The 24,275-nt window shown below is 52.7% G+C and overlaps 1 long non-coding RNA gene across 1 annotated transcript in view; it reads right to left on the bottom strand.

Annotated features, from left to right (window-relative positions):
- Nucleotides 1–22,583, bottom strand: part of LOC131401900 (uncharacterized) — a 77,357-nt gene extending 54,774 nt beyond the window's left edge. Inside the window, exon 1 of the long non-coding RNA XR_009218101.1 lies at nucleotides 22,536–22,583. This is a non-coding gene — a long non-coding RNA (uncharacterized LOC131401900). The remainder of the gene's footprint in view (nucleotides 1–22,535) is intronic.
- Between the last annotated feature and the right edge of the window lie 1,692 nt (nucleotides 22,584–24,275).

The raw sequence follows: 24,275 nt of genomic DNA, 5'->3' as shown, positions 1-24,275 counted from the left end.
CTTACAAGAAAACACATGGGAATAAAACTTTTTTTTTGTTTGTTTGTTTTTTTTGTGAGGAAGACCAGCCCTGAGCTAACATTCAATGCCAATCCTCCTCTTTATTGCTGAGGAAGACTGGCCCTGGGCTAACATCCATGCCCATCTTCCTCTACTTTATATGGGACGCCGCCACAGCATGGCTTAACAAGCGGTGCGTCGGTGCCCGCCCAGAATCCGAACCAGCGAACCCCGGGCCGCCGCAGCAGAGCACGCGCACTTAACCGCTTGCGCCACCGGGCCGGCCCTAGGAATAAAACCTTTGACCTTGAGTTAGGTGATGATTTCTTAGATAGGGCACCAAAAACACACGAATAAAAAGTAAATAAATTGGACTTCATCAAAATTAAAAATTTGTGTGTATCTAAAGGCAGTATCAAGAAAGTGAGAAAACAGCCTGCTGAATGAGACACAATACCAGCTCACCATATATATAACAAGCTACTTGCAAATAGAAGATAGAGTGAATGCTTACAACTCAATAATAAAGAAACTAATAACCCAATTTAAAAATGGGGAAAGGAGCTGAGCAGACATTTCTCCAAAGAAGATATACAAGTGGCCAATAAAGACATGAAAAACGCTCAACACCATTATCTAGGAAGAAAATGCAATCAAAACCACAATCAATAAGTATCATTTCCCATCCACTAGGATGGTTGTAAATTAAAAATATAGATATTAAGACGTGTTGTCAAGGATAGGTAGAAACTGGGATCCTCATACATCGTTGGCAGGAATAAAGATGGAAAATAGTCTAGCAATTCTTCAAAATTTAGAGAGTTTTCATGTGACCCAGCAGTTCCACCCTAGGTGTGTACCCAACAGACATGAAAACATGAAAGCTTGTGCGTGAATGTTCATAGCATCATTATTATAACAGCCAAAAGGCGGAGACAACTCCAATGTCCCTCAACCGATGAATGGATCAATAAAATACAGTATATCTATGCAACGGAAAATCATTTGGCACAAAACAGAAAGAATTACCGATACACTACAAACAAGGATGAACCTCGAAAACATGACATATTAAAGGAGCCATCACAAAAGAACACACATTGTACTATTCTGTGTATATAAGAGGTTCAAAATAGACAGATCGAGAGAGAGAAAAAGTAGAGGCGTGGTTGTCTAGGGCTGTGGCGATGGGGGAAGGGGGAGTGACTGCTAATGGGTCCAGGGTTTCATTCTGAGGTGATGAAAATGTTCCACTGTTGTGGTGATGGTTGCCCAACTCTGTGACTATACTACAAGCCATTGATTTGTACACTTTAAATGGGTGGGTTAAATGGCATGTGAGCAATATCTCAATACAGCTGTTTTAAGAAAATACAGAGAAAGATAATTTGTTTCAACTTGGAGATGTGTCTTTGTCCCAGGAGCAGCCGGACTAGGCACTTGCTATAGCACCAAGCCCCACCCCATCCAAACTATATGGGTCACAGCCCCACAAAACCCACCCTCACAAAGCCCACCCTCAGAGAAATGGGGAAAGACGTCCTCAGAAGGAAAGGATGGGGGGGTGGCCCCTGAAGGAGGGGGTGCAGACTTGCTCCAGCCAGCAGCATGGGCGCGAGCAGCCCTAACCCTAACCTGCACACTGATGAAAATTTACCTTGAATTTACGCCTTGATCTTCCCAAGGTGAAGCACGTGCAGCTTAGAGTGTCTCTCTTGGCAGGAGGGTAGCTGGCAGAGGACAGAGTGGAAATTTTATCTTTTGACTTTCAAAGCAGCTATTCCATGTGGGAAATACATCAAAGGGGAGAAAACATGAGTGTACACGGGGATATCTTCACTACAATTCACTTGGACCAAGACACTGAGGTTTGCTTAGACAACTTGCCCAGAACAGGGCTGGAGACAGGATTTTAAAAAATAGGACTTGGAATTATTGAGTAATATTGGGAGTGATTCACTGGGTACGATATTCAGGAACTCATCAAGTTGAACAGAAATCCTCCCGAAAGACCAATGAAAGTGCCCAAGGTCAACGATGAACTCTGGCGATAGGTAAGGAGCAGGACCTGCCCGGGGAGCATGTAAAGGAGAACTTTCCATGACACACAAGGTGTGAAGGAGTTTCACTGGAATCATCCATCTGCGAGCTGGGCCCCTCTCATTTTTATATTTATTAGCTTATGATTGTTAAGGGGTAACAACACCATTTGTGACCCCTCCTTCATGGCTTCAGGATCATTTGGTAACTTAAGGCATCACTCTCAGACCTGCAAGAACTTCTGGAATCCACTTACGACCTCCACACTAGCCCTATTTTACAGATGAGGAAACTGACGCCCAGGGAGGGTTCAAGGACACACTAGGAGTGTCTCTGACTTCTGGTCCAGGGCTCTAGCTCATTGGGGAGCCACGAAGAACTCTCCTCTCTATGCCAGAAATGGGCTGATCCTTAGGACATTTTCAAAGAAAGCTGCCTTTTTAAAAATTTTTAAAAATTTTTCCGCCAAAGCCCCAGCAGATAGTTGTATGTCATAGCTGCACATCCCTCCAGTTGCTGTATGTGGGACGCGGCCTCAGCATGGCCGGAGAAGCGGTGCGTCGGGCCGCGCCCGGGATCCGAACCGACCCGCCAGTAGCAGAGCGCGCGCACTGAACCGCTATGCCACGGGGCCGGCCCTATAGGATCATTTTAGTTCTTTCCCTGACACAGAAACAAAACAGGCTACTGGACAAGAGAAAACTCTAGGGCAAGTTGCCATTTTCAGTTCATCCCCACAGAGATTGGAACAAAATGACTGGAGTCCTGACCCCTCCGTCCGCATACTCGACCCACAATAAATGTATCAGCTCGTCATGAATGAGCATCAATGAGCCGAAACACGTTTGTCTCCTCGGCCAAGTAGCATCAACCTTCGCGACAGGTGTGCTCCTGCCACCAGGTCCCGTCTCTCCCACCGGTGCCCAGACACCTGGCGGGCACAGTGGGCGGGACGGTGCTGCCTCTGGGGAGGGGGACCAGCTCTCTCACCTGCAGGCTGGCGGGGTCAGGGCCCGTCTCCCTCACCGAGGCGATGGAGGTCTCCGGCTGTCCCTGCACACACGAACAAGCAGGCCTCCGTGACAAAGGCCCGGGACACAGGGCAAAGGGTTCACCGTCCCCCCGCGTGCAGCCCGGAGGGGGCACCGAAGGCGGGTCTCTCCCGGGCTCCGCGGCCAGTCTCTCCGGGCGCCGCAGCCTCTTCTGAAACCTCTCCCCGGGCACCGGCTGCACCGACACGCGGGGCTGGGAGTTCTGGGGAGACAGGAGTCCCCACACGCTGTCCTCCACCCCACGGCGCCCACGACCCGGCCCCACACGGGATCCAGGGCCTCTTCCAACGCCCCACCCGATGTGGGGGTCACAGAGCAGTTGGCGGAGTGGGGACCCTCGGGACCAGCCCTGTGGCAGCTGTTGGTGTTGCGCGTGCGCGCGGCGGAGCGGGGTCACGTGCACGCGCTGTGCGTGGGCCCCGAGCGCGCGCCCGGCTGGGGACGTGAGGCCCGGCTGCCCCGCGCGGGTCCACCCGCGACCGCCCGTTGGAGGGAGGCCCCTGCGCCCCCACGCCGGGGACAGCCCGAGCCGCGTCCACACTGAGCTGGCTGATGCAGTTCCACGAGCAGGCTCTCAGGCGACAGTTGGGAAACTGAGGCCAGGAGAGACAGGGCCTGGCCCGGGCCCATGAGATGGGCAGAGTCCAGAGGAGAAGAAACAACGGCTCCTCCTGTTTGGATCACACGTGCTTCTGTGTTTTCATTCACTCACCCATTCACTCATTCTTTCGTTTACTCTCTCATTCCTTCAATCACTCACTCAGTCATTCTCTCATTCATTCCTACACTCATTCATTCACTCATTACACATTCATTCACTCATTCGTTCATTCACTGGTTCATTTATTCAATCATTCAGCCAACATCCTCCGGTGCCTGCTGTGTGCCAAGCACTGTAACTTCACCAGGGAGCACAACCTGATGTGGTCCCTGCTCACGTGGAGCTCACGTCCACTGTGTGACATAAAAGAGGGCAGTCCCTGGGGGTACCAGGGGTGATGAGCACCAGAAATCCACACCTGAAAATAGAGGCCAGTCATGCAGAGAAAAGTTCAGAGAAAAGCCTTGCTGGGCACTGCCATCTTGCATGATCCTTGACCCCATGCCCCAGCAGAAGAGCCGGGGGCCATATTTCCCAATGGCTGAAGGCGAAGGTGGGCGCTGAGGGCAGCCAATGGCTCAGGGAGACCTGAGAATGATGCCCCGTGGGGGCTGAGAATCTCTGGGCACTGACTGGGGAGGCAGGTGGCGCAGGAGGGAAATGGGGCTCCTGGGCCAGGCTGCCAAATGGCAGGGTGAGCGGGCACTCAGATCCACCACCTGGGCTCCCGTGTGTGTCTTTGCCTCCGTGCCTCTCCCTGGTGAGAAAAGCTCAAACCCTCTACACCACCCTCGCCCCTCCCTGCCCCATCCAGAGTGGTGAGAGCTCCAGGAGAGGAGAGTGAGGGGCAGGGGGAGCCCTGACCACCCCTTTCCCTCCCCCACCAAGTAGAAAAATCTGCTCTGGCTCAACATTTGGCATTGGTTCCCTTGGTTCCCAAGAAACATCTTTCTCCCTCAGACCTCAGTCCTGACCCAGGAGAGAGATGGGCAGTGCCAACTCTGCACCTCCTTCCTCCATGGGGGTCTCCAAAGCACCCAAGAGGTGTTACCCATGCCACTGCCCTCAGCCCAGGGCACTCATCCAAGATGGAGAGGTTTGCATTACTCTACTCCCGAAGATCCAGAGGGTCCAGAGCCCCCCAAGCACCAGCATTCTCCCCCTCCCACGAACCCCAGGCCACAGTCCCCTGGAGGGAAGAGAGGGAGCCAGGTGACCCAGAGCCACCCACTGTGACCTCCCCCCACCAGTCAGCATGGCCTCAGAGACCAGTGTGGTGTCCAGAATATGATGCACGCTCTGGTGGGGCCTGGCCCTTTGTGGTGACAGAGGAGGCTATGGAGGTCAGGAGAGAAGGCTCTGGGGAGATAGGAAGGGCCAGGCCCCCACCCCATGCCAAGGCACCATTTGCCTGATCATCGAATATGAACCTGTTCACTCACCACCAGCCCCTCCTGGCAGTATTTCCCAGGAAGACTTTTAGGAGTCTCACAGCTACCCTGGGCCACCTCTCTGAGCCTCTGGATCTGAAGGTGGGAACAACAAGGGCCCTTGCCGGCCCCGGCTAAGAGAGGGAACCTTGAGGAGCTCCCATATGAGAGCAGAGCACTCCAGCCCTGGGACTGAGGAATTTTTGATGCCACTCTCTGTGTGAACACTGGGCAGGGGTAGGAAGAAAATACCCCCAATATATGTGTGCCCACTGTAAGCCAGGGCAGGGAGCAGCCAGTCACTGCTGCCACATCCACGGAGAAATGGAGTTGGTGATTGGCTTAGTGAGAGGAACCTGGGGGAGGATGATGGAGTCTCCCAGCAGTGGAAAGACATGAACTTTGGCCTTTCAGGTTCCTGGATACTGTGCTGAGGGAGGGGCAGCAGCCCTCCATTCACAGAGGCCTCCTGGTAGGGGAGAAACCAGGGTGGTGGATTGTGGCCAGCCCAGCAGAGGGCAGGCTTGGGAAGAGTGGCGGGGCTGTCCTGAGGGGAGTGGAGCCCTGCTGTAGGAGAGACCTTTCCCTACCTCTCAGAGCTCATCTGGCTCTTTTCTTTCTTTCATTTTCAAATTAGAGGCAGCAAAAGGACAAGCTTACCTGTCTCTCATCCCCTTTCCATACCTTCAGCTTTGATGTCCACCCCTCCTATGACGCCTGCTCTCTTGGGAAGGTAAAGGCAGGAGCTGGTGGCTGAGGCAGCCTCTGGCCTTGAGGCTGGGAGGTAGGAGCCTGCGGCCCGGCCCCTGCCGTCTGTGGGCAGCCTGGTGGTGAGGGAGTTTGTGGCTCTTGCTTCAAGGAGGTGGGAGGCTGTGAGAGTCAGGAGTGCAAGGTGGCCCTTGCCCTGGGGGCAGGACAGTGTTCTGTGCACGGCAAACGTGTGTTCATACACACGCATGTAAGTGTGAGCATGTGCTGTGCCATCCACAATAGTGTGTGTGCCAGCACACGTGTGCAGAGCACAAATCCTAGCTGAGGGACTGGCTCATCCAGTATTTTGAGGCCTCGGTAGCATTCTTATCCGGGGGCCACATGTGGAGCAGATGGGGGTATGGCAGGACTGCCCCAGCCCACTTGACTGTGTAAACCTACTCTGTGGAGGGGGCAGAGGTGTCTCCAGCAGGGGCTCTGCTGTGCACCGCGAGGCCTGGCAGTCCGTGCAGCCCTAAGGGGCAAGACCTGCTGAGGCGGCTCTTCAGAAGCATCCAGTCCTTGAGGACATTGTTCACAGGGAGAGGTTTTGGGTGCTGGTGCCCCCTTGCCTACTGGGGCTTGTCCCTGAAGAGGGTCCAGCAAGTTGGAGATGGGGCGGGAAGGGGGGATGAAAAATAGGCCAAATTCATGTCCCAAGTCACAGGCCAAGCCCAGTGAACTTCCCTGTTCCCTGCCTCAGTTTACCTATTCAGGAAATGTTCCAGAGTGCTGGGCAGGGTTGGCTCCAAAGCTGGGGTCAGGGGGTAACAAACAAAATCCCAAGCCAACCTCCTGCTCTATGCCACGATCATTTCCGTTACCCTGAGATGGGGTGAGTGGATGTTGGGGGTACAGTGGTATTCTGGGGGGCCTTTCCCTGCCCAGGACCTCATCTTCAGGGGTCTGGCCCTCACCCGGCCTGCCCAAGGTCACCAGCAGTAGCAGTGGCACTTACATCTGTCCCAAGGTCTGGAGAGGGGAGAACTGGGCAGCCTTACACCCTGGTAGGGACCCTCACGATTTCTTTCTTTCTTGAAGAAACACGGGACCCTCAAGATTCATGTACTGAGTGATGGAGAGAAACAAATACCAACTGTTCCCCCCAAAAGACTTTGTACTTTGTAAAGTGTTAATTAAAACGGAGAAAAATATCATGTTGGCTGAGGGCGTCTGATTTTGTGCTGCTCCAGGGCCACATCTCATCTCTTTCCTTCTCCATTCCATGGTCGAGGAACATGACCAGGGGCTGGGAGGAAGGCAGAACAACCTCCCCGTCCACACCCAGCGATGAGAGAGGCCACATCCCCAGAGCGAGAGGGGCTGTATTAGTTACCTGATGCAGCGTAACGAGTTTCCCCAAACGCAATGGATTAAAATGATTGTTTACGTGTCACGGTTTCTGTGGGTTAGGAATTGGGGAGCAGTTTGAGCAGTTGACTCAGGGTCCCTTGGGAGGCTACAATCATCTGAAGTCCTGGCTGGGACTGGAGGATCTACTTCCCAGGTGGTTTATTCACAGGGCTGGCAAGTTGGGCTCAGCTGTTGGCAGGGAGCCTGTTCCTCTCCACAGTGGTCTCCCCATGGGGCTGATTGAGTGTCCTCACAATACGGTGCCCGGATTCCCCCAGGGCAAGGGATTCAAGGGCCAGTGTAGGAACCAAAATGGTTTTTTGGCCCCGAGCCTCAGAATTCACATGCCTCTGCCTCCACCATACTGTGTCACCATACAGCCCCGCTCTGATTTGACACAGGAGGAGAACGCACAAGGGTGTGAAACCAAGAGGGCAAGGTCACTGAGGTCATCTTGGAGACCGGCTACTGTGCCCATCATTCCTCCCAAACCTCTGGCAGAGGCAGGCCTGGGGGTGAGGGGGCCTGCGGAGCAGGACAGGGCCTTGCTGTTGCATGGGGAGGATCTGGGGCTGGATTCCTGGCCACAGGGCCTCTGGCTCAAGCCTGGAGGCCTGCTGTGGATGTCAAACCACCAGGAAGGTCCTTGGTGCTAGAAGCCCAGGAGCTGATGCCTCCCGACAAGATACCCTGGGGGCACAAGGGAGGGCTCCGTACCCAGCGTCCCTCCCACAGGGCTCTTGGCATTTGGTTCCTGCCCTTTTGACAGGTAGGCACGGGGGATGCCCAGGCAGGACAGAGGTCTTGGACCTTGGACACCCTTCACTGCCCATCTGTGACGCTTTCCATGGAGGGCCGGTGTGACCAGGGCAGTGCTGAAGACCTGAGCCTGCACTGAACCCCACCAACCTCCATTCCCACCCGCCTCACCCCTGCTCGCAGGAAAAGCGGACCTGGGGATTGAAGGGAGTGACAATGGGGCTGAAGCTCTCTCACCACCCTGAGCCCAAGAAAGTTCTGGATGCTGTGAATGCTTTCCCTTCTGGGGTCTTCAGACTATGCCCCACACATTCCTTCAGAGACCCCATTGGAGCTGGGACATCCACGGGGACTCTTGATGTCCCCCAAAATCTCAAAAGTTACAAAGACCTCCAGGGCTCGATCTCCCTTTCCCACCACTCACTCACAGTCACTGTCACTCGGGTGGTGCTAGAACTTGTGCCAGGTGCTGGGGATCCCGAGCAACAGGTTGTGGCCCCTGGACCTGCGTCTCTCTAGGAGGTGAGAAGACAGGGAAAGGAGCTATTCCAAGGAGGCAAGGCCAGGCTAGACCACAAGGGTGTGCTGTGCCCAGGGGGAGGGAATGACCACTGTCCAGCCGTAGGGGGCAGACCAAGAGCCAGGACGTTAGGGTTGAGCTTGGTAAGATGGGGACCCAGCAGAGGGAGGAGCAAAGGCGCAGAGGGCCAGAGGGAGCCTTGGCTGAAATGGACGAGTGCGGCGGGTGAGGGAGGAGTGGATGTGGCAGGTAGGGGATGAGGCTGAAATGCAAGATGGGTGCTCAGGTCCGCCAGGGGCCTCACCCTCCTATAGGCCATGGGGAGCCACTGAGGACTTCCACGCAGGGGAGCAAACTTAGCATCTGAGTGGGAGTCTGGGTTCTGAAGAGGGCTGATAGGAGCAGGAAAGGGGGACTGCAAGTGTGCTGGCCTCAGTTCTCAGGAGGAGGCCCCTGGCTGGTCCTAGAGTCGTCCCTGTGCAGAGTTGGGGTGGTGGGGGCAGTGGAGTATCAGGGGACCAGCAGATGTCCAGCCAGCCCTCAGAACCATGACTGTGCCCCTCGCCCAACCAGGGCATATTTCGTGGAGCAGGTCTGGCTGCTCGTGGCAGGTTCTCACCACTGCTCACATTCAGATCCCCAGGGGGGTTACCCATGCCAGGACTCCACCCCCAAGAGTCTGATTCAGTTTCTCTTGGATAAAATATCGGTGTAAAACGTCCCCCACCCTCTCTCAAAAAGTAATGTAAAGAACTGGGCCACAGAAGAGCAGCTTCTGTGGTCACATGGCCCCCCTGGTTTATCATGTGACATTCCTCTGGGGGGCCAGGGGCCTCATGATGGTGAAAACGAGCTCTCCAAAGGGAATGTGCGGGATGAGATCGTGGGGGTGGTTGCACCACATAGACAATACGCTAAAACCACTGAATTGTACACTTTAAAATGGTCTTGCGTTATGTGACTCACATGTCAATGTTTTAAAAATATCGATGTGGTAGAAAAAGCAACAGGAATGGATGCTGGGCGTGAAGGATGGCCAAGAAAGAATGTGAGTTATTCTGACACTCTTGAGGGTTAAAGGAAGTCCCTATCAACATGGTGGAGGCAGCACAGAGAAGGAGGAGGAGGACGGAGGCAAGAACCCGGAGCTCCCACCTCGCATATGTTGGTGGCGGAGCATCTCATTTGAACTGTTTTTCCAGGAGCTCTGGACCTGAGCTGACCCAGCGGGAAGCTGTGCAGCATAAGCAAGTCCCAGGCCCATCTCCCACCCTGATGAGCATGGGGCACCAGGAGGGTCCTGTTGTCCAGGGAGAACCTCGGTGAAGCAGGCAGAGCCTCTGAGGAGCCTGTAGGGAACAGCCCGTGTTGTCTTCAGGGCAATTAATACTCGGTGTCTTGGACTCAAGATCACCGAGCGTGTCATGAAATACGTGGTAAAAGTGTCCAAACTTAAATAATTAAATGAAGACCCCAGTGATCCCACACCTTAGGTATACACTCGAGAAAACTGAAAACATGTTCACACAGACACTTGTATGCGAATGATCCAAAAAAATATAATGCTGGGCCAATGTAAAACTCGTACGTGAAGTTCTGGCATTATTCATAATAGCCAAAAAGCGGAACCACCCAAAATGACCACCAACTGTTGAATACGGTACATCAACACAATCAATCAGTAACCTCCCAGATGATTCTATCACACAGGCAAGGTTGTGAGGCCCAGGGTGAGGTGTAGAACCTGCCCAAAGGAACCCCCTCATGAACATGGCCTCCTTCGGATGCTCTGGGGGCAGGCGGCCTCATCTTGATTCCCTAGTTTGAGGCCAGATCATTAGAGGCAGCCTGTCGCCCGATGCGCCAGCTGGAATGAACGCGTCCTTATCACCACTGCATCCCCTGCACCTGGCAACTCCTGGCGTACAGTCAGACAGGAACAGGGACCCAATCAGGCCTTTGCTTCATCTTCAGGGTTCTCCCGCTGTAATGAGGGTGGATGACTTAGCTGAGGAACAGCTTCCAGTCATGAGCCTGAACCTGTTCAGCTTCAGTCTCTGAGGGTGGACTCACACGGGCCATTTTTCTGTTGGGCCCAGATTCCTGTGCTCTTCTCTGGCAACAGCTGGCACCACCCTACCAGAGCGACAGCAAGACCAAGTCTCTCCGCTCCTCATGGGCAGCCCCCACACCAGCTACATCCCACCTGTTTGCCTCCCTAGCAAGACAATGGACTCCTGGTTCGAGGAGGTGACCACACTCTTGGGATTTTTCCTTTTAAACTTGACTGCACAGCATGGCCTCAGTGTGGCCCCAAGAAAATCACAACGAGAGGGACTCCAAGCACTGTCTCCAGCTCAAGCTCAATCTGGGCTGTTCCGTGTGAAATATCAAGGTTTGTGTAGAAGAAAGGCTGGGTTTCTTGGTCGCCGCAGCATGAGCGCATGAGGGTAGCTGGGTGATGCACCCTGGGAGAGAGAAGGCAAGTGTGGTCTCCTGGAGGGAGGTGATACATTCCTGGGGCTCAATCACGTGGCAGGGCAGGCCCCAGGAGAATGGAGGCCTCACAGAGCCACCCCAGTCCTGGGGGCCACCCCCAAGGCCATCTGAAGTGGTCTCTGGGAAGGTCAGGCAGCATGGTTAGGCCGAGGCACCTGAGCAGCTCCCATGCAGCCCCTGCAGGGAGACTGGCCCTCAGAAGGTGTGAGTAAGTCTGCTGCTGGTCAGGAGGTGCTGGGACCTGAGTGTAATGTGAGAGAGAACAGTGTGAATCTTCAGCAATACAGCCCGAGTGTCTACCCTGTGCCAGGTGCTCATCGAGACTGTCACCTGCTGTGCCAAGTCAGAGCACTCTTCCTGCCGTGTGGTGCTCAGCGTCTGACTGTGTCACATGAACACAGTGAGTGCACAGTAGGTGTTTCCTAACCTCATGAAAATGTGAGACAACCACATATTCAAGAAACAAACGTGGTCAGGACAGGACTCTCCTGAGTGAGTCAGGGGCGGACCTGACGAGAATGGCAGGCCAAGTGTTTTGGATTCACTGATGTCAGGGTCTGCATGCCAGCAAGAGACCCCCGTCCCCGCCAGAAATCATCATGGAGTGGCAGCCTGTATGCTCGGCATGTGGTCAGGTAACAGAAGACCGAGACCTAGGCCCCTGGGAATGGCTATCCACTGAGGGAGACTGTGGTGGCCACAGTGTGACGAGAGTCCCTCCACCTTCTCAGGCCACACCTGCCACTCGTGCTCTGCACTGCCCTCCTCTACAGACCCGAATACATGCAGAAGTACAGAGCCTGAGTGTAAGACGTCATGACAGCCAGGGGACACGTCGGAGTGGCCCGTGGTCACTGCATTCAGGGTGTCATCACACACTCACTGAAGTGACAGGAGCCCGGAGCCTGCAGACAGACTTTTCGCAGGGAAAAAAAACGATAAATTATAGCAAACAAAGACAGTTTCTGTGTGTTTGGGCCTGCCGAGGTCACAGGGAACCAGGAGAGCCAGCGGCAGAGGGAAGGCCCGATGGAAACAGCCCCTGAAACAGCAAAGTGCCTCGAAACACTCTGCAGTGGGTTTTTGAAAGATAAATCCTTATTGTATTTAAATTATACATTCCTTTTGCATTTTTACAAGTGTTTTTTAAAAATGCTTTTCACAATTTCAAAAGACATTATTAAAATCCTGCCTGCAAAGGAAATACTTAGGTCTGTGTGTGCCCATGGTCGCGCGCGCGTGCACAGATGCTCTCTCCGCAGTCTTTCTCTGGAGGCAACATGAGAACCAGAACCGGTGGTGCCTCTGGGACAAGAGACGGGAGACTTGGTTTTCATAAGACACTTTGTACCAAGTACATATGTTCTGTGTCCAAAAATATCAATAGCTTTGTTTAGAAGAACTGACTTAGTAAACAGTAAGATAAACTACAATTTAAGAAAGAACCCTTTAACTCTGAAATGAGCCTTTTGGTCTAATTGCATCCTCCCCGGTATGAAAACCATTATATTTCACTTGGGTGGCTGTGGTAAGGCACTCTAAATATTAAATATCCTGCTTTCTTTTAAATGCATGTAAATCATTCCTCCAAACGGGCCTCTGCAAACAGCTCCTGGCACGCCAGCCTTGTCATTTCAAATCTTTCCCCCTTGGGAGCCCCTCTGGGCCTTGTGGAGCCTGGCCTGTAGCTTCTGCCTCTCTGAGGCCCCGGGGGGCCTCTGTTTCTCTGCTCCACGTGCCCGTGGACAGCCTCTGACAGGGCCTCTTCCAGGGCACAGGGGGACTGGAACCCTTGGTCAGGCTGCCCCCTGCTTGCACAGGCTGCTCACTCACAGCCCCAGGAAGGAGCGCAGCGCCAGGGAGCCTGCAGCCTGAGAAGCTGCTGCTGGGCGCTCGCTCTGGCTCCTCACCACTACGCGCTCTCTCCTGATGCCCTGGCAGAGGGTGCGCTGGGGCAGGAGGAGGCCAGCTGGGACCTGGGAGGGGAAGCAGTGCCCAGGGAACTGGTCCTGGCCCAGCCGCACACTGGACGCTGCTGCCACATCAGGTAGTCTGCTCTGTGGCCACGCACTCACGCCCGTCCAGTCCAGCCTTACGCTCCATGGCAAGTAACGGTCTTCCAGGCAACCGATTCCCAGGCACCCTCGGATGTTCTTGCCTCACACAAACAGCTCTCCTTTGTCTGCACAGAAAGGAAAAGGGTGGCTTGGCTGGGCTAGGCCAGAGGCAAGTCACCAAGAAGAGGAGGGTCATGAGAACCGGCTTTCTAGAACCAGGTACAAACAGAACCCCATGTTAAACTTCCATTTCTACCAGGCATTAACGCCTCCTCTTGAAGGGAAAGGTATACTATCCCCAAACCAAAGACATGTGCAAGCCCAGAATGACGGTGTGTCCGTCACATGGAGAAGAGTACATGCACAGAGCTGTAGGCCCAGGAGGCTCCTGGACACGGCCCCCTCTGCTCGCCCCTTATGCACGCCCCTCACCCACAGTCATGGCCCACTCTGCTCGCCCCTTATGCACGCCCCTCACCCACAGCCACATCCGACCACACCCTGCCCTCCACACCTCCCGAAGTCTGAGCACCCTCCAGTCCTGGTCATGTCCTGATAGAGGGAGACCTCCATCTGTCATTCCTTGTGTGGGTTTCCACATCTCGGGAGCATTTGGTCAAGGGACACAGGGTGACTGGGCACCTCTTTGGGCCGGGTCGATGTCTGTGTGCTGAGAGCTGGGACAGGACAGTGAGTGAACACGTACGCTTCCTGTCCTCATGGGGCAGGAGCTAGTCAAACAGTTAGAAAGAAACAAACGATCAAACCAATATATACATGTTTACAAACTGTAAAAAGTGCCAGGAGGGACAAGAACAGACAAGAGTGCTCTAGAGGACAGTCCAGGAGAACAAATCTAGACTGAGCTCGGGAATGCCCACCTCCAGGATGGGACCCCAGACCTCGTGGGGCAGCCTCCCGCTACCCAGCCTTTAGATACCACTTCCGTCCACATCAGCTCTAGGCATTCCTTGGCACAGAGGCCCCATTTAACCACCTCTACCTGAGAAGCAGAAGAAGTAGACAAGACATGGAGAAGCCAGGACTAAAATAATCTGACTGATTAATAAGGAATCCCTTTGCTCCCATCTGTCAGAGGCCCTCTGGTCTAACCACCACCCTGGGGCCTCCACCCTCAGATTTTACATATTTAACAGAACAATTCAGTCTGGCCCCCAAAAGGTTAGCAGATCTCAGGGGAAACCAACCAAGTCCAACTCCCAGCTGACCACATGCAAATGCTGGGCACAGAAGGGGAGATACCCAGCTCTGATGCTCCCTCTACTGAGGACAGTCACGGCACTTGGAGGGTGGCTGTGGGGTCTTGGGGGAAATCTAGCAGGGGATTTCATTTCGGTGTGACCCAAAACGTCCACATGGCATGACAGCAAACAGAAAACAGTGTACTCTAGTTGAATACTTGGCACATTTCATACGGATTTCCAAGGATGTGACTCTGCACAGTTTAAGCCATAGATCATTGATACCTCCAGACTGAGTCCATAATGACTCTCATTTTTTAAATCAAAATAGCTGTAGAAGAGTCTGGCACCCTCAATACATTAGCATATGGAAGTGCTGACTCCGAGTGACGGTGCTGAGGGACTACCCCGGTCATCACTGTGACCGAGGGTGCTGTGCACACAGTCACCCCCCCACAGTCCACGCCACAGCCCGTGTGTGTTACAGGCCTGAGATCTGAACCTCAGAAGACAACTGAAGGGCAGTCAGGACTCTGGGTCGGGGGGCACTTGGATAGTCCTCACAGGAGCGTGGGGCCAGAGAACACAAACGAGGATGACCCAACTCCTTGTCCCGGCCCAGACGCCTAAAGAGAGAACAATAACTCTCCAGAGATGAGTAATTGAGATTTACAAATTAACACTCTTAGGTGCAAGGAAATAGCGAATTTACGTGAGGATCCTCACAGAATGAAATTAATTTTCTTCAGTCTTACCAGTCAGGTCAACTAAAGAGCAGCAGACTGACCCGACAGTTACTGTGCTGGAACGGGAGAGGCAATCAAGGAAAGCGCACAACCGAGGGCGGGAGGCACCTGGGTGTCTGACGTCTTTGTAACTGGGCAAAACTTCAAGAACAGCTCCATTCCAGCCTTGGCTTTGATCATTCTCTCCCAGCACTTTGGAGAAATGGGGCATATTTTCCTCCACAAAACCCCAGGGCATCTGACAAATCAGCGTCCTGCCGTCCCCCATTCCTGGGTCGGGTCAGGGTTTGGGCTTGGCCAGGAGCGGGATGAGTCCCACACTTTCATTTCCCAATGGCTCTCCCGGGGATTCACCAAAACTCTGCTGGGTTCCCCAGCACCCCGACATCTCGAGGGTCCCCCTCCTACCACCGACTGGCGTCCTCTTGAGAAAATTCACTTTCACATGAGCCCAACCACAAACCAAAGAAACCAAAAACAAAACTCCAGGATGAAAAAAGACACACATTATACAACTTCAAGCCAAACAACGTCTGGATGAGCTGCTCTCTGTAATTATCCACGTGGGGCGCCCCTCCACTGGATGGATGGACACTGAAAGCTGCCCACGGCTTGGGGTGAACCTAAGAGAATGCAGTTCGGCCCGTCACTGGGGCCACACGGGCTTGGCCACTTACTGGTAAGAGGAGCAACGCGGCTGAGTCCACAGCAAATGCGGGAAACCTGGACTTCTGGGTTGAACTCCATCAAGCTGAAGAGAGTGGGTGGAATCACTTCCGGAAGAGCAGTTTCCACTAGGTTTGGTCCTTTGCCAAGAATTCCGTAGCCTCAGACAAAAACATGTCCTTCTACATGACAGTAAAAACAGCGGTCAGTAAGTCAAACCAAGTGCAGCCCTCTTCACCAGAAATTCAAACTGCACCGCCGGGATGCTTTAGATCCACAGGGATTGTTTTCTCCTCCTTGCTTGGCAAAAACACATTAATGACACTTGGAAAAGAATCAGTTTCTTTTCTCCTCTTTTAAATTCTTACTCTGGGCGTATGTCAAGCAAACTAACCAAGCTCAGAATACAAACTTCCCACACCTGGAGGGCAAGCTGGAGGGGCCTAGTCAACAAATCACCCAGAAACCCCATGTGAACACAGGAGAGCCTCAGAAGGGCAGTTGTCCCCCTACTAACAGCTCTAAGATTCACACTGACCAGGAGAGCAAGCCAAGTACAAAACAACTTAGGGCCAGATCCCGAAAAGTATCAGAAATGATGTTTTGCTTATAAAAAGTGGAATACCCATCAGTGGTGCCAGATGTTTCATGCCAGGGGCATGGACCTCAGCGTCGAAACCCTAAGGCTCTTCTCCCTCTGTCTCTGTTTCTTGGTGCAGCCTCTCTGGAGAAGGCAGGGCCAGAGTCTCTGGCCCAGGCGACGGGAGGGGGAGAAAGCAGTTCCTTCTCCACTCCAGAGGTTTACTACAGAATTACTAAGCTCTGGGCTGGCTATTTGTCTGCAGAGAAACCAGGGCTACTATCGTTCTGTCAGGAACGTCACCCTCACCCTCTATTAACTGTACTCACTCTAACTAGGTCTTCCCACAGCCACGTTCCCTCCCTCAGGCTGAGGTCTGTGCCTGTGAATCCAACAGACACCGACCCTTCACCATCGACCCCTCTAGAGCTTCCCAATGACCTGCCTGCAAGAGGCTCTCACCATTTCATACAGCACAGCCAGTGCCCCTACACGCCATGTGCTTAACGGTCCCCACAACTGAGAAGGGCAAGTACCGGGGGACGTTCACCCGAGTCACAGGAAGGGTCCATACTGTTAGGAAGACAAACCGGTGAGAACTTGGAAGGATTCTGGTGAACGGAAGGAGCAGATAAGTGCCAGGTCATTCATTCACTCCACAAATATGTCCCAAACAGCAAACATATGCTAAACATCTAACTGGTGATGGGAATATGAGGGGAAGGAAGAGACCCGGTCCCTTTCTCTGAGTTCAGTCTAGTGGAGGAGGCAGAGGTCAGCCAAAATTATCACCCAATTAATCTGTGCTGACTGCAAGGATGGCAGGACAGGGGCCTCCGTGAGGAAACTCAGGGAGCCTGAAGTAGTTCATGGGCAGGAGCGTTTAGGAGGCTTCACTCTATCCACGCAGTCTGAGGGATGAGTAGGAGTGTGGAGGGGAGGGGAGAACACGGTATTCCACGTAGGGGAGACAGCACCTGCACAGGGAGGGAGGGGCCATGGCCCACTGAGGGAGTTTAAACAAGGGCCCAGTGGATGAAGTCAGGGGACGAGGGGGAATATTTGCAAGACGCCAGTGGGGAGCAGGGAGGGCAGATCATGCAGGATGCTGTAGACCACGGAAGGGTCTGGTCTTTATTCTCAGCACAATGCGTAGCCGGTAAGTGTTCTAAGTAAGGAGTGGACATGATTCCTAGAGGGGAACTTGAGTGGACGTGGCAAACAGTGGAGAAGGAGCAGGTGGGGGACGAGCAGGGGTTCACTTTTGGACCCACTGAACTCACAGTGCTTAGAGATGGCCAAGGGCAAACGTCAAGTGGCACTGAGAGATGTCTGCACCTCCCAAGAGCAGGCTGGGCCTCAGCTGCCAGCTGGAGAGTCCTGAGCACACAGACGGTGACTGCAGCCACGGTGAGGGTGAGACCTTCTGAAGGAGAAGGCAGAGGAAAGGAGGAGAGCACAGTCCTGCCATGGGGACCTCCGACATGGGAGGGCCTGGCCCAGGAGCACAGCCAGGAAATGAGCCCAGAAGGAACGAGAAAGGAAGAGAGCCCTCAGAGAGCCCAGTCACAGGGGCGAAAGGAAGACCGCTCTTCACCAAGATGCTCAGCACGTCACAGCCAATGTCAAACGCTGCTGAGAGATCAAGAAAGGGAAAAATTGGACAATGGTCTCCAGGTGCTTTATTCTTGTTTTCAGCAACATGGAGGTCACCGTAACCCTAGCAAGAGCCACTCAGCAAAATGATAAGGGTGGAAGCTGAGTGGAAAGGACAGAGGAATGAGAAGGAGACGAGGAAATGGGGACAGTAAGTCAATGCAGCTCCTGAGAAGTCTGGCCTAGAAGTGGAGACAGGAGGTGAAGCGAAGGGGTGAGACTTGGGGGAACGGGAGGATGTGGAGGGCTCCACACAGGGCCCCTTAACATGGAAGACACCTGAGTCATGTGTAAATGCTGATGGTGAGGGACGAGTAGAGAGGGAGAGGCTGAAGTTGTGGGGAAGAAGGCCCAGCAGATGGAGTGAGGCTTCTGAGGAACGGGGGGGAGATGGGATCCAGGACACAGAGAGAAGCATCAGCTTCAGCAGGATGAGACACGCTTCCCCCACCGCTATAAAGGGAAGGGACCCAGGGCGGGGAAAGGTAGAGACAAGTGTGCAGGAGTCCGAGTGGGAAACTGAGGGCTTTCTCAGCTGACGGCATCTGTTTCCTCTATGAAACAGGAGGCAGGTTCTTCTGCTGAGAGCGAGATGGGAGGGTCAGCGGTCTGGAGGATGAAGTGTGGCCAACTTAGCTTTCTAGCAGGATTTGATCTTGGTGCCTCTGCTGAGGGATAACTTTGGAAAGGCAGATTCTAAGTGCTTTGGAAAGACAGATTCTAAGTGCTTTGGTGAAGACAGCGGAACAACAACAGTCCCTAAGTTGACTCAAAGGAAAAGAGGGGTTTACTGACCCAGAAATTGTACACCTAGGTGAGCGAGGCTGGCAGAGCTGGGGCCTGGCCTCTGCTGCCTGGCTCGCAGAGAGCTTCTTTACCTAACTGTGCTCTGGCAAGGGCCACTGGAACGAAATCACTGTTGTCACTGACAGGGGGAGGCTCAGGCCACAGTCAAGATCATGGTTGTGGCGGGCTACTTCTAAAATGGCCCCTAGTGATCCCCGTCTCCTGCTGTTCACACCCACGTGTACTCCCCACCCTTGTGTGGGGGCTGGACCTAGTGGCTTGCTTCTCACAAGCAGAAGGCCAGCAAAAGTGAAGGGAGGTCACTGCCCAGATTAAAGGAGAGAACACTGGCTTCTGTCTCACTGGCACTCCGTCTTACCCTCTCATTTGGTCACTCTGACGGAGCCAGCTGCCATGTTGGGAGCTGCCACAGGGAGAAGCCTACATGGCAAGGAACGGAGGAAGGCTTGGCCAGCAACCATTTGCTGGACAACTACCAGCAAGGAATTGGGGGTCCCCTGTATCCTGCCAACAACCATCGGTGTACTCCTGGAAGCAGAGCCTTCCCAGTGGAACCCTACGATGACTGCAGCCTTTGAGAGACTCAGAGCCAAAGACCCAGCTAAGCCCCCCCAGATGCCTCACCCACAAAATTCAAGTGGTACTTCTACCCGCTGCTGCCGGCAGTATCAACTGGTAAAACTTGTGGAAAGCAATTTAACAACACATTCTGACAACAATAAAAATATCCTACTCCTTTGACACTCCTGGGATTTATCCTAGAGCAATAATCCAAACGAAAGAAAAAGTCACGTATTCACACAAGATAAATGTCATGATATCTCCAACGGCCACTGCACTCCGCCTCCAAAGCAGTATGCCACCTGACAACAGGGAAATGCTTACGTAATTATTTAATAAAATGGTTAAATGAATAATTAATTATGATAAATTAAATTGATGCTATATCATACAAATATGAAAAACTGTAACTGTGAAAACATTACGACCATGGAAAAATGCTTTATGTAAGTATAAATGATAAAACAAGCATGTAAAACCACATCTATGGTGTGATTACTGTATACAAATGTGCACACATGGGGCCCATCCCGGTGGCGGAGCAGTTAAGTGTGCACGCTCCTCCGTTGCGGCGACCCGTGACTCCCAGGTACAGATCCCGGGCGTGCACCGAAGCACCACTTGTCAAGCCATGCTGTGGCAGCGTCCCATGTGGAGTAGAGGAAGATGGGCACAGAAGTTAGCCCAGGGGCAATCTTTGTTAGACAAAAGAGGAGGATTGGCATCGGATGGTATCTCAGGGCGAATCTTTCTCATCAAAAAAAAATAAAGAAAAGAAAAAAGGGGCCGGACCCGTGGCTTAGCGCTTAAGTGCCCACACTCCGCTGCTGGCGGCCCGGGTTCAGATCCTGGGCGCGCACCAACGCACCGCTTCTCCGGCCATGCTGAGGCCGTGTCCCACATACAGCAACTAGAAGGATGTGCACCTATGGCATACAACTATCTACTGGGGCTTTGGGGGAAAAGAAAAGTAGTGCACATCTGAACGAGGACTGGAAGAAAACACTAGACAATGAACAAAGACGATTTCATGTGCTGGTAGGATCACTGATGATTTCTAAAAGATTTAGTCTTATATTTAATGGCCCTCCCTTCAGACCAATATCAGAAACAAAAAGGTTAAATATACAAGCTTGAGAATATTTCTCAATCATTCCTCCCTGCATCAATCACATTCTTCTCAAATCAGTGAACATCAAGCTCCTTTTAGGGGACACTTGTTTTCTCTTTGAAAGCCTCACACAGTTTCCTGTCTCTGCTGAGAGAAAGGCTCACAGCTCTTCTGCTGAGGGGTGGCTCTAATCCTCCACCCAATCCTTTATCGTTTCCTTTCCATGGGAGCCAGGGTGAGGGTACTGGGAAGGGACAAACAGAACAGTGGCCCCAGGAAGTGATAAGAGAGGTAAGAGTCAAATGAAGGCAGGTGGTTCTAGCCCATGAGAGCCCCACCGCTCACAGCTCCATACTGCACCATCCCAAGGGGGTGTAAGGTCCACTACCTCTTTGCCCAGCTGCGCCCTATCCACCAGAATAGAACTCTCCTTTATCCGTTAGGAACAGACTATAGTCCTGACCACTGGCGACCTATCAGACAAACAGAGGAAAGGCTGATGAGAAGAAATCCTTGGAAGCCCAGTGTCCTGCTCAAGGGACCCAAAGTACGGGAGCATTCCCTACTGCTCCTGAGCCCCGAGGGGGCTGGATCCAGGCAGGCTGCCCCACACAACCTTCACTTCTTATTCTTTCTCACTCCACTGCAGCCTGGTTTCTGCCTGCCCCTCCACTGATGTGGCTCTTGCTAAGGAAAGGACGAGATGTCCTAAGGAGAAGACCCAAGAGCTCCTCCATCCCAGTCCATCCCTGAGGAACCACTCCCTCCTCCACAAGCCTTTCTCTTCCCCATCCCTCTCTTCTGCCTCTCCAATAGCTTCCAATCTTGTTCCTTAGCTCAGCCTTACTCCTTACCCTTCAGTGTTGGAATCCTTCTCCAAGGTCTGTCTTCTGCCCTCTTCTCTCCTCCTCTTCACGCTCCCCTGGGAGGCTGCATCCATTTCCAAGGCTTTCTCTCTCACCTCTACCCTGTTATCTCCACTCTCAACAACTCTACTGAGTTCCAGACCTGCTTTTCTAACTGCCTAATGAAAAGCACTGTTTACTAAATGCTTATTATGCCAGGCACTGCGCTAAGTCAATAACCAAGAACACTTACGAAGAAACTGAATCTCAGAGAAGGTTGGTAACTTGCCCAAAGTCATCCAGTTAATATGTGGGGAAGCAGGGACTTGAATTCGCATCCATGGGACTTTCAAGTCTGTGCAAGAAGCACCACACTCTACTGCATACTAAAAGCAATTTCACTCTCTACCTCCTCCTCGCGTCTCCCTCCCACTCAACCCAAGCCTGCCCCTCCTCCAGGACTCCCCCATCTGAGTTGAGAACATCAGCAGCCACTCATTTGCCAGTGGAGTCAGGCTCCACTCCTTCTAGCTCACTCCCTGGACCTCTTATCAAGCCCCAAATCTGGTCAATCCTCCTTACATGTCTCTCCACATGTCCCTTCTCCCCACGCCTTCCCAAGTGGCCTTCATCACCTCCTCCCCCAACCCTAGAAAACCCTGCATCGCTCACTCTCCACCTGTCTTCCAGCCTATGCCACAGCACTCCCCTGTAAGCATGCCAAACTCCAGCCACCCAGCATGCTCTCAGCAGTTAAAGTCTCCACCTGCCCCCTCACCTCTGCCATGAAACCCTCCCACCCTCCATCCCCGGCCTATCTGGTAGATTCCTCTGCCACCTCCTCCACGATGCCTTCTCTCCCTTCCATTCCACCCCACGGACTTAACAATTCCCCTTTTGGTACTCTTATAGCACTTTCTGTATGCATTCATTTATGTATTTAAGTATTGATTATAGATATCTACCATGTGCCAGGAACTGCCCCAGGCGTGGGAATAAATGGTGAACAAGATAAAGGCAGCCTGGAACACACACAGCGCCGGGACACACTCGGGTACAGCTAGTTTTTTCAATGGTCTCTCCCACTAGAGTGTTATCCCCCCCAAACCTTATTCAACTTGCTACCCCATGTTCCAGTACTGTACATCCTGGTCTACAGTAGTCAGGCAATCATTTGCATAAAATAATTTATTAACTCAGAAAATCCCCCTAACAAATTTGCCATCACCCTACCCAAGTTTCTCCCTTTCAAAAGTGCCCCAGGGGGCAGAATGATTGGCTCTCAGCCCACGCCTCTTACCCGGACCACCTGTCCATCGAAGGCCTGCGTTCTGTGGACTTTGTGACTTCCGCTAATGACTGAGGGCAAGCTGGGGAGAAGCAAGAGATATGGTCATGGTAAGCACTGCGGGGTTCTGGCCTCTCCTCTGTCATTCCTCACTGGTGGCCCCCCCCCACACACATAGTAACTGTTAGGGAAACTCTCTAGGTCAAAAAGAAGGCAGAGTTAGACACAGGTGCGAAGGTAAAATAATACAAACTAAATCGCTTGGTGATTTTAATATGCTGCCCGAGCTGAGACTGGTGTTTAGACCCACCAGCATAATGCGAGGATCTAGAGAGAAACTTTTTTAAAGACAAACAGGAATAGAACTGAAACAGAGGAATTTTTGAAGTTAATCAATTTGGCTAAAAATAAAGAAGGAATCCAAAGAAGGTCCAGGCACCCCAATCAATGCTCATGCGCCCTCCCTCCCACCAGGCTGATGCACGGAGCTCCCCCTGAGATGGAACAACACCCTCCACAGCTCTCTGGGGAGCGCTCACTGCTCCTCTCAGGCATGAGGAACCTTGCTTGGTACTGCTCTGTGGCTCTATCACACAGTAATCACTCCGGAGTTGTTTAATGCTCAACACAACTTGGGGAGGGGTAGTCCTTGTGCGAACTCACCTGTAAAGTTCATTTTCCAACACCTTCCTTCCACATTGTCCGTAATAGCTGTTTGCCAGGCTGAAGACTAAAGAATACCACCACCAATGAAACCAGTTCTACAGGTGTGTGGAACCCAAGAATGTCAGGACTGGAAGGGGGTCTGGAAAGTGGTCCTAGTCCAACTGCTCACCCAACTGCCACTGGGTTTCCTTCTCCAATATTCCCAGCCAGTGCAAGCACACCTCTAGGCATGCTGGGGTGCAGACCTGCTGCAACAGACTGGGCCACCTGTACTTTCCCTCTGCTTCCCCTCTGGGCCCTCGTTCTGCCTCTCAGGAATTCCATGAGAGGCCAGCACCTCCTGTGAAAGGCCTCAGCACCCCCATGTCTTGACATGAGTACAGCCATGTTTGGCCGCTCCATTGACCTACAGCCAGCAGCACAAAAAGAAATATAAAAGCTGCTTTCTGCATGGTGGCAACTGGCCCTTCTCCCATGGACATAGTTGCAATGTGTAAAAATTTCAAGGCCCTTCGGGCGCCGTAGCCTGGGGTGACTGGCCATCTGTGCCGGGCTGGGACGAAACCACAAAAACAATGCACGTACACAACTACTGGGCTGTGACAATAGCCAGGGGCCTCAGTGCACATACACCACTGATAATCTTTTGTGCATGGAAACACTGAATGCTTGCTCTGTAAACTCTGTAACTGCTTATATAAACAGCTGGAAAGCGAGGCCTGGTGAGAGTTCTACCTGTGGAAGGGACGCCTTGCCCCGGACGTATGATTCCCAACAAGCCGAGTCGATTGACAGGACTCTCCCGGCGTGGGGCGTGGATGCTGTGAGTAATTGATTTATTGTGAAGTAATTGATCTGATGTGTTCTCTTTTCGGTCAACCTGGTGTTTCTCTTTCCAGTTGACTTGTGTCATTTCCCTTCAGTCGATCTGGTGTTTCACTTTCTGATCGAGCTGGTGTTTTTCCCTCTTATTATTTGACCTATTCAGATCTGTTGGAGGACTATCGCCTTTACTATCCTCTATATAATAAAATATACCTTCAGTCCATTTGTTTGGAGTGGAGTTTCTTTTACGTCTCTGATTGA

The sequence above is a fragment of the Diceros bicornis genome, assembly GCF_020826845.1.
Source record: "Diceros bicornis minor isolate mBicDic1 chromosome 21 unlocalized genomic scaffold, mDicBic1.mat.cur SUPER_21_unloc_1, whole genome shotgun sequence".
NCBI classification, from domain to species: Eukaryota; Metazoa; Chordata; class Mammalia; order Perissodactyla; family Rhinocerotidae; genus Diceros; species Diceros bicornis.
This window is presented reverse-complemented; position numbering and strand designations above follow the sequence as displayed.